The sequence below is a fragment of the Podarcis tiliguerta genome (genome assembly GCF_965153285.1).
Source record: "Podarcis tiliguerta genome assembly, chromosome: 12".
In the NCBI taxonomy this organism is placed as follows: domain Eukaryota; kingdom Metazoa; phylum Chordata; class Lepidosauria; order Squamata; family Lacertidae; genus Podarcis; species Podarcis tiliguerta.
Genome location: NC_139545.1, coordinates 11,823,950 through 11,834,013, shown reverse-complemented (window position 1 = coordinate 11,834,013; position 10,064 = coordinate 11,823,950). Strand labels below are relative to the sequence as shown.

Here is a 10,064-nt window from a genome sequence, read left to right as displayed (position 1 = left end):
GCTCTTTAGAGGCTTCCACAGCAATTAGGTCAGCTGGAATTACTTGGAGTCAGTCTCAGTTTGGGTTTTGAAGCTCAGCCTTTGGTCATATTGAGGGGCCCATTTCAGGCCTGTCCTGTAAAGTGCTAATTCCACCTCCTACCTCTTCAGATCACCTCTGTTGGGGTGAGCTACTTAACCCCTGCCTCTCTTGCTTTGGCTCTGGAGACAACTAAAGCCAAGTCAACCAAAAATACGATCTATGTCAGTGATTTTATTTGATGTCTCCAAGCTGCCTAGCAGACTGTTGTAGGCTTATATACCCTTAATTAAATGCATGCATAATACCTCTGAGGTCACAATGATGGTTGCTCAACACTGTTCTGATGCCATCTCAGTTGCTGCTCCTCATGTGGAACAGCCTTTGGTAATCATTCCTAACAGCCACTTGATAGCTGAGGAACATATTTTGTGGCTTTGGAATATGTCCACTATTCACTTAATCTGAATTGGTTAATTACAGTGATACCTCGGGTTACAGACGCTTCAGGTTACAGACTCTACTAACCCCAAAATAGTACCTCGGGTTAAGAACTTTACCTCAGGATGAGAACAGAAATTGTGCTCCAGCGGCCAGGCGGCAGTGGGATGTACCTCAGCTAAAGTTGTACCTCAGGTTAAGAACAGTTTCAGGTTAAGAACGGACCTCCAGAATGAATTAAGTGAATTACATTCACAGGTAGGATTTGATTTTTTGTTTTATTTCTATAGGTATAGTGTACGTTAGTTCAAAATTTTAGTCATTTTGTTGGAGAGGTTAGATAGGTAACTATGCTAATATGCTATATCTGACTCAGAATGTAGTATTTTATCGTAGGTTTTCTGTATACATGGTAAGTAAATGCATTTTGGCGGACTTGGATTCTCTGTTCAGCTGGTCTTTTGTGTCTTCCTTTACATTCCTTTGCATTTTCCTGGGCATTCCTCAATGAAAGCTCATTTTATCCGTCAAGGTTTCCTACGCTGCTCAAAGAATTACATTCCCAAAAGAGAGGGATATGCTGTTGAATCATTTTAACTCAGTCGCACAGGGGACTGCAAAGGAGGCCTATTTATCTGAATCAGGTTTTAATGGGCGTTGTGCCATGTCTTCTCTCGATTGTAGCGTACATTGTAATGTATTTGATGTAGGAAGATCTCTGCCTGGTCTGCTGAAAGTCAGTTTAACTGTCACTTGGGTCTGAACCAAAATCTGTGAAGAAGGGTTAAAATTCTCAGTATGCAAAAGAACGGTTGGTTGGACTGTTTCAATTGGTGCAGGTGGGTTTAGAATGCTCATTGAACAGCGTGATTGGCTGATGCTGGGCTAGAAGTATATCTATGACCTAACAATGGTCAACAGAGAGCAGGGAAGGTTACAGTTGGCAGTGCTGGTGCTTGGTGTTTGTAGAGTCATCCAGGAGACGATGGTTACCGCAGCAGAGGAAGAGGATGGGGGAAGAAGGAGGACATTGTGAATCATAGAATCATAGAATCATAGAGTTGGAAGAGACCACAAGGGCCATCGAGTCCAATCCCCTGCCAAGCAGGAAACACCATCAGAGCACTCCTGACATATGGTTGTCAAGCTTCTGCTTAAAGACCTCCAAAGAAGGAGACTGCACCACACTCCTTGGCAGCAAATTCCACTGTCTAACAGCTCTTACTGTCAGGAAGTTCTTCCTAATGTTTAGGTGGAATCTTCTTTCTTGTAGTTTGGATCCATTGCTCCGTGTCCGCTTCTCTGGAGCAACAGAAAACAACCTTTCTCCCTCCTCTATGTGACATCCTTTTATATATTTGAACATGGCTATCATATCACCCCTTAACCTCCTCTTCTCCAGGCTAAACATGCCCAGCTCCCTTAGCCGTTCCTCATAAGGCATTGTGAGAAGTAGGTGGGGTGGTTTAATGGATGAAGGATAGCTAAATCACTAGGCTTATCATGGATGGGGAATCTTTTTTCTCCAAGGGAAAGATACCATCACCTACCACCACCTTGGAGTGTGGGTCCAGCAAGCTTTGTACTGACGGATCACTAGCAGCTGCACAAAATGGCAGATCACTGTACAGTGGTACCATGGTTCTCAAACGCCTTGGTTCTCAAACGCCGAAAACCCAGAAGTAAGTGTTCCGGTTTTCAAACATTTTTCAGAAGCCAAACGTCTGATGCTGTTGTCGTCTATTGTTTCCAGGGCGCCTGCACCAGTCAGAAGCTGGGCCTTGGTTTTTGAACATTTCAGAAGTCAAATGGACTTCCAGAATGGATTAAGTTTGGCACTTTTGTTTTTACTATTTATTTTGTGTTTTTGTTTTTGGGGCTTTTTCCCTTCATTTGTTTTTGTGACTGTGTGGAGCCCAGTTCAGCTACTGATTGATTGTGTGACTGCATAAATGGATAGAAGTCCCCCATCCAAACAATGACTATCATCAGTGCAGGTAAGAAAAAATAATAATTTTAAATTTTATCATCTTCCATACTGTCTTAGTCATTTTAGAGTACAGTACATTGATTATTGCTTTTATTTTATGGATCAATGGTCTCATTAGATAGTAAAATTCATGTTAAACTGCTGTTTTAGGGTTTTTTTTTAAAAAAAGTCTGGAATGCATTAATCCATTTTGCATTACCTTCTATGGAAAAGCTTGCCTTGGTTTTGGAATGCTTTGGTTTTGGAACGGACTTCCAGAATGGATTAGGTTTGAGAACCAAGATACCACTGTAGTTCAATTTACTCTGGTTAATATTTTACATTCAATGCTATCATTTTGTGCAGGTTAAGATAGGTAGGAGACTAAAAATCATTAAGTTTTATCATAGGTTTTCTGTATAAACGGTAAATTAGGTATTTTGGGGGAACAATGCTTGGGTCTGGTTAGCGGACTGGGCACTGGAATGACGCAAAAGCAGTTAAACAGAACGCAATGAGTGGTAAGGATCTGAAATGAAAATATAAATATAGGTTTTTCAATCACTATGAACATGAGTAATTTAAAATTCATTATGTCAGTATACCTTGCTTTCTGTTTTCTGGGAGGACTTCTCTATTGTCTGACCATGACTTCTCTATCAAAAATGTTACAGAAAAGGTCTACAGAAAGAGCCTATTAAATAAAAAAATGTCAAGCAACAGTTGGGTCACACAGTCTTCAGTTGACCTTCTCATGGATAGAGTGCCTTCGCTTTGAGATATATTGAAAATATATCTGAGTGGGCCAAGAAAATGCATCTCTATTATCTACAGGTAGTAATACACAAAGATAGCAATAAATACACTGAATAACAATATCTCAAACAGAAAGTTTGAGATGCAATCTCTGAATCACCGGACCATTCTTTGGCATGACATTGCTTTTGCAAGAGAAAACTACAGAATGCAGCTCAGAGTGGAAAAAATATAGGAATCTCTACAGAACTAGATATGGTATTTTAAGGAGAAGGCAACAAAAGATGAATAGGTAAGTTGAGTTTCTGATCATGCAAGTGCCCTGCTTACTTAATTGAGTTTGTTCTAGTGGATGACCTTAGAAATTAAAGCTATACCTCAAGACTGCTCTGGGCACAAGAGTCATGAATCTAATTTGGGCCAACAATGTACCAGTGCTCCACAGTCCTCCAGAACGTTCTTATGGATAGAATGTCATTGGAAAGATTTAGAGCAGATATTTCACTGTCAACTGTGAAACTAATTGCTGCATCAACCTCTTGTTCTGCTCGTTCATAGTCCCCAATTGCCCTGAAAATGCTGGGGTGGGAGTTGTAATGTCGTATTTTAAAGTGTGTGCAAGTCCATTGCCTTTATTTAATTTATCCCCAGACAGACTCCAACTCTGCAAGCTGGGCAGAGAGTACTTGGGAAGATGGACTTCAGGGTGGCAAGCTGGAAGGGATGGAAAAGTTCTTCATCCACTTATGTGTCCGCTGTTAAACTTTGTAATAATAATAATAATAGTAATAATTTTTTTATGTATATCCCGCCCATCTGGCTGGGTTTCCCCAGCCTCTCTGGGTGGCTCCCAACAGAATATTAAAAGCACAATAAAACATCAAACATTAAACCCATTTCCCAATGATTTGTCCATGAATGGGGACAGATAATAATAATAATAATAATAATAATAATAATAATAATAATAATAATTTTTATTTATACCCCACCCTCCCCAGCCAAGGCCGGGCTCAGAGCGGCTTACAAGCAATAATAAAAACAAGATGAATGATTACAACTTAAAAACAAAAATAAAATACATTAAAATAATGGAACATTAAAATATTAAAATGTAGCCTCATCGCAGGAGGAGAAGGAAAAGAAAAAAGAGAGGGAGGGAGGGAATCAAATTGGCTCCAAGCCAAAGGCCAGGCGGAACAACTCTGTCTTACAGATATGTGAGAAGGAAGGAAAGAAGGAAGGAAGGAAGGAAGGAAGGAAGGAAGGAAGGAAGGAAGAAGGTTGCCAGAGTCACTGTCTAATTTATTGGTGTCCATGTAGTCACCATTTAAGTTGCTGTTACTTACGTTGTTAGAAACCATTAGCCATTTAATGGAGGAAATCCTATGGAATCTGAAAATACCAGGTTTGAAATTTATATCCTTCTGGTTTATGGTTTATATCCTTCTGTCACTGGTGCTCATCAGTCAAGCCACTGAAAAAAACGAAAGTAGTCACATTGGTACCTTTGTCATGTACAACATTAGTGCGTCAGAGCAAAGTCGTTGACTTAATAGGGTGGGCTGTTCAATTCATGAATTTTGCCTGCGCTTGCCTTTTCTTTCATCTCCCTGAGCTCTCTTTTTATGAAAGCCACATCTCTTGGGATGGATGCAGATGAGTTAGGAATGAAGGAGGCACCCAACTATGCGAGGAGACGGCTGCCTACAACTTCCGCCCACGTGTCAAGGAGCATCGCATCGCTCCCTGCCTTCCTTCGAGGACTTGGGTGAGGTCAAATTCCTCACACCCTTTAGTTCCTCATGAGAACTATGGCATGTCACAACTTGAGAAATGATCGCCCATTAATAGTAGCAGGAGCTGGGCTTCATTGCTGACCAGGCTTCCCAACCCTGCTTGCCGCTGCTTAACGTGGTGTGGGCACAATGCCAGGAGACCCAATGGTGCCCATTGCTGTGTCTCCACTGTGCTGAGCTGCCTGCTGCCTTGTCCCTCTCCTGTCCCCTCTAGGTCAGCCCCACAGACCCACCCATGCTGCCCTGATGGCTGCTGTAGAGCACAGGGGACCTCCCCTCACAAACCACCTCTTCTCATTAGTCTTTCAAACCAATTTTCACGGTATTCATGAAAGCCACAACTATAATTTCTGTCAAGTTTCTAACAGGAATGACGCTGTGCTTATGCTTTTGTCTAACCCTCTCTCACCTGGTTTAAACCAGAATTTTCTTTCATTTTTTTCACAATAGGAGTCACACAATTAAACCAAAGTAATGTGTCGATTCCATCCTTTTAGCATTGTTTCAGAGCCAGAAGAATAACCCGTAAGCATTTATGGTATTTGTCATGGCACCATTTTATATCTTTCATCGCAAACCTCTTTTTTTATTTTAGAAAAAAGAGGCACAGACTTGGAAAATAACAAAAGGAATCCATTAATGTTCACATTTCATTAAGTGCCTGTGATGACAACTTATTGTTGTCTTTAAAATAGACACCTGTATGGAAATCTAAATTATTCCTTTTATTTTATTTTTTAAAAAAGCACAGTTCCTCTTAATGTTTGGTGTTTTTCCACCTCACCTCCTTTTACTGAAAGTTAGATTGAGTTGGATAGTCTGCCCTTACTGAACTTGCCGTTTGAGTGATTCTACAGAAGGAGATTCAGAGCATTCCTGTTAATGTATTCCATTTGGCTGGAATACACCAAAAAGGATGAAAGCTGACGTTCCACTCCTCCAGATACTCCGTTAGCAGTAAAGGTAAAAAGGTAAAGGACCCCTGGATGGTTAAGTCCAGTCAAAGGCGATTATGGAGTTGCAGCACTTATCTCGCTTTCAGGCCGAGGGAGCCGGTGTTTGTCCACTGACAGCTTTCCAGATCATGTGGCCAGCATGACTAAACCACTTCTGGTACAACAGAACACCGTGACGGAAACCAGAGTGCACAGAAATGCCATTTACCTTCCTGCCACAGTGTTACCTATTTATCTACTCGCACTGCTGTGCTTTCAAACTGCTAGGTTGGCAGGAGCTGGGACAGAGCAAGGGGAGCTCACCCCATCAATCACACGATGTGGTGCACACACACCATTTGGATGGCAATGCCCATCGACTTTGGGGTGTCTCGGCTCCCTCAAATATTTCATGGGGAGGGCGAAGGGACCTTGGCCCCTAGGAGGTTTTTGTTTTTTTTGTATATAATTTTTATTAACAGACCAATCAAATCACATTAATTCCAAATTACACAGCCAAATTTTTAAATTTTTGTTGGGGGTACCCATGCTTCGAGCTCAGAAAGGGATCCAAACATCTCTCTTGTTGCTGCTTTAATGTTCACAGTTCTGTCCAAATAGTATTCACAGTTCTGTTCAATATTCTCTTTATTATTTTCCTCATCTTCTTGTTATCATATATTCCTTTCTTTGTGACCTTTGGTAGTCTCCACAAGCGGGTTGGAAACAAACGTTGTTATATCCTGTGTGGATTTTCATTCCTCCAAGAGCCATATTCAGACAGACAGACGCCGTTTCCGCACTTCCGTACAAAACATTCTTAAAGTCTGCCCATTAATCCTCGCAGGCCTGTCAGCCTCTCCTCAATTTTCTTAGGGGGTTATAGAATCATAGAATCATAGAGTTGGAAGAGACCACAAGGGCCATCGAGTCCAACCCCCTGCCAAGCAGGAAACACCATCAGAGCACTCCTGACATATGGTTGTCAAGCCTCTGCTTAAAGACCTCCAAAGAAGGAGACTCCACCACACTCCTTGGCAGCAAATTCCACTGTCGAACAGCTCTTACTGTCAGGAAGTTCTTCCTAATGTTTAGGTGGAATCTTCTTTCTTGTAGTTTGGATCCATTGCTCCGTGTCCGCTTCTCTGGAGCAGCAGAAAACAACCTTTCTCCCTCCTCTATGTGACATCCTTTTATATATTTGAACATGGCGATCATATCACCCTTTAACCTCCTCTTCTCCAGGCTAAACATGCCCAGCTCCCTTAGCCGTTCCTCATAAGGCATCGTTTCCAGGCCTTTGGCCATTTTGGTTGACCTGGTTCTGCCAGGTCAAACTCATAGTCCGATATAATGAGCCATGGTCTCCTCCCCCTCAAACATAAATCCTGTAGCCAGGCCTGCCGTAACAAGTCTCTTTTTATAACTGTGTCACAAAGACCTTTCATTCCTTTCCAAGTATTCCACAAGCCATGTCTTTGATTAGTAATTTATTTCCACACAGTTCTTAATCATCCTGCTTGTTATCAGTAATTGCAACGATTCTTCTTGGGGGGAGGGTTGTTAGGTACTCACATAAGATAAAAAAAGAAAAGTTCCCCCCCTCCTTTCAGTCCCGTTCCGACATACCGACCCTTTGATGTATCTTCTTCTTGATATATTGTTAAATCCAGCCCATCACTCCACTTCACAGAGGTCACTTCAATTAGCAGTCTTCACTCCCTATTTTCACTCAAAATATGTGCATTTGCCTTTCTCTAATTGTTTATTTTGAGCTCCTGCAACCAGGCCGCACGATCAGAGACAGCGTCCAGGAGAGCCGTCACACACGAGGGCTGTGCGCCTAGTGCCCTCACCTCCTCCTTTCGAATCCGGGGGTGATTTATGGCAACCGCAGGTGAGGCAGTGTTCCCCATTCCCTTGGGGTAACAAGGGAGGCTGCATACTCCCATATCAGCCTCTTAATTACCTTGTGTGAGTCGGAGAGATGTTATTGTCGGCCATCTTCCAATGTGCCCCTAGCGGCCCCCCCTGGCCCCTAGGAGTTGGCTCCGAAGCCCCACACCCGACCAGGCAATTTGGACTGGAAATAGCACAGCGGAAAGCGTTAATCCCCCCACCTTTCCCCAGTGCTATGGCCCTGGTCTGAACTGGTGGCCCAGTAATAGGTTTTCTCATCATGTTTGGCACAAAACACCTGAGGGATAGTTCAGTTGGTAGAGCGTAAGTCACAAAAACCAAACAAAAAAGCCGCAAAAAAGAAATAGCAAAAACAGGCAGACCTCAAAACGCAAGTGTGGCACTCAAATCGAAAGTGTAAAACTCAAAACGGAGCACGTTAGGTTTCCGAAAAAAGTTCGCAAACTGGAACACTTACTTCCAGGTTTGCAGTGTTTGGGTTCCAAGTTGTTTGAGTACCACGGTGTTTGAGAACCAAGGTACCACTGTACTGAAAGGATGATGGTTCCTTGTCTGCTCCACAGGCTCCCTCGCCCAGCCTGGTAAAATGGTTCTGCCCACTGTACATGATTTTACTATAAAATTCTGTTGTTGGCAGCGATTCAGTCTCAGATTATTTTCTCATGCTGCCATAAACTTTTAAGCACTTACAAAGCAATACATTATTAGAGGTATGCTAGCGGCATGTCTGTCAGTGCTTTGGGCAGAAAAGTATTGTCTTAAGCAAAGCAGGGGTGGGGAGGAGATGCATTCTCACCTTTAATGTTTCTGCATAGATCCTATTACCTTGCTGTCTTTGTCTTCTGCCTTTTGGATAGATCTGCTGGGTTTGGTGCTTGCATTTTTGAATATTTGAATGAGAAGCATATTAAAGAAGAAGAAGAAGAGTTTGGATTTGATATCCCGCCTTTCACTCCCCTTCAGGAGTCTCAAAGCGGCTAACATTCTCCTTTCCCTTCCTCCCCCACAACAAACACTCTGTGAGGTGAGTGGGGCTGAGAGACTTCAGAGAAGTGTGACTGGCCCAAGGTCACCCAGCAGCTGCATGTGGAGGAGCGGAGACACGAACCTGGTTCCCCAGATTACGAGACTACCACTCTTAACCACCACACCACACTGGCTCCCAGTGGGGAGCATGAGGTCCAAATCATGCCCTCGGCCTACCCTGTTGTAAATGATGGTGTATGTATCTTTCATCTCTCTCTCTCTCTCTCATGATTTTTGTTTTATACATTTCAATACTTTTACAATCATTTTAAAATTTCAAAACTTGACTTCCTTCACCCTCTTTCTGTGGTTCTTTAAATTTATTTTTAATATTTTCTGCGTATCCAAATTAACCTTATTTGCTTAATTAACTTAATTTTCTCTTTTATTCATCTACTTTAAATATATACTCTTATATAACTGCAAGTTATTAGAAAATAATCCTGCCAATGGTCTTATCTGTTTACAATTTGTTTGTAAATATTCCATAAACAATTTCCATTCTTTTATAAAAAGTTTGCTATCTTGATTTCTTCTTTTTCACAATTTCTGCATATTCCATAATTTTTTGTATCCATTCTTCTTTTGCTGGGACTTCTTCGTCTTTCCATTTTTGGGCAACATCTATTACAACATTTATTATAATAAAAAATTACACATTAAAAGGCTTCCCTACACAGGGCTAACTTCAGAATCTTCTAAAGGTTATATAGTTACTCATCTCCTTGACATCTGATGGGAGGGTGTTCCACAGGGTGGGTGATAGTGCTTTTTTTCCTAAAAAAAAAATGTTCAGGGGTACCCTTATTTTCCTACTCATATTGAAATACTGCCCTCAATGAGGCCAAAATTAGATTCACAAAATGTTTAGGGGTATGCGTACCCCTGCGTCCCCCCAGAAAAAAGCACTGGTGCCACTACTAAGAAGGCCTTCAGGTAAAGGTCAAGGGACCCCTGACCATTAGGTCCAGTCGTGGCCGACTCTGGGGTTGCAGCGCTCATCTCGCTTTACTGGCTGAGGGAGCCGGCATACAGCTTCTGGGTCATGTGCCCAGCATGACTAAGCTGCTTCTGGCGAACCAGAGCAGCGCACAGAATCACCGTTTACCTTCCCGCCAGAGCGGTACCTATTTATCTACTTGCCCTTTGACGTGCTTTTGAACTGCTAAGTTGGCAGGAGCTGGGACCGAGCAATGGGA

At 42.2% G+C, this 10,064-nt stretch overlaps 1 long non-coding RNA gene across 1 annotated transcript; it reads left to right on the top strand.

Annotated features, from left to right (window-relative positions):
• Positions 1 to 1,910: 1,910 nt before the first annotated feature.
• Positions 1,911 to 4,088, top strand: LOC310660719. Its single transcript, XR_014503623.1, has 3 exons — positions 1,911 to 2,457; positions 3,104 to 3,477; positions 3,837 to 4,088. It is a non-coding gene; the product is annotated as an uncharacterized lncRNA (long non-coding RNA).
• Positions 4,089 to 10,064: the final 5,976 nt, after the last annotated feature.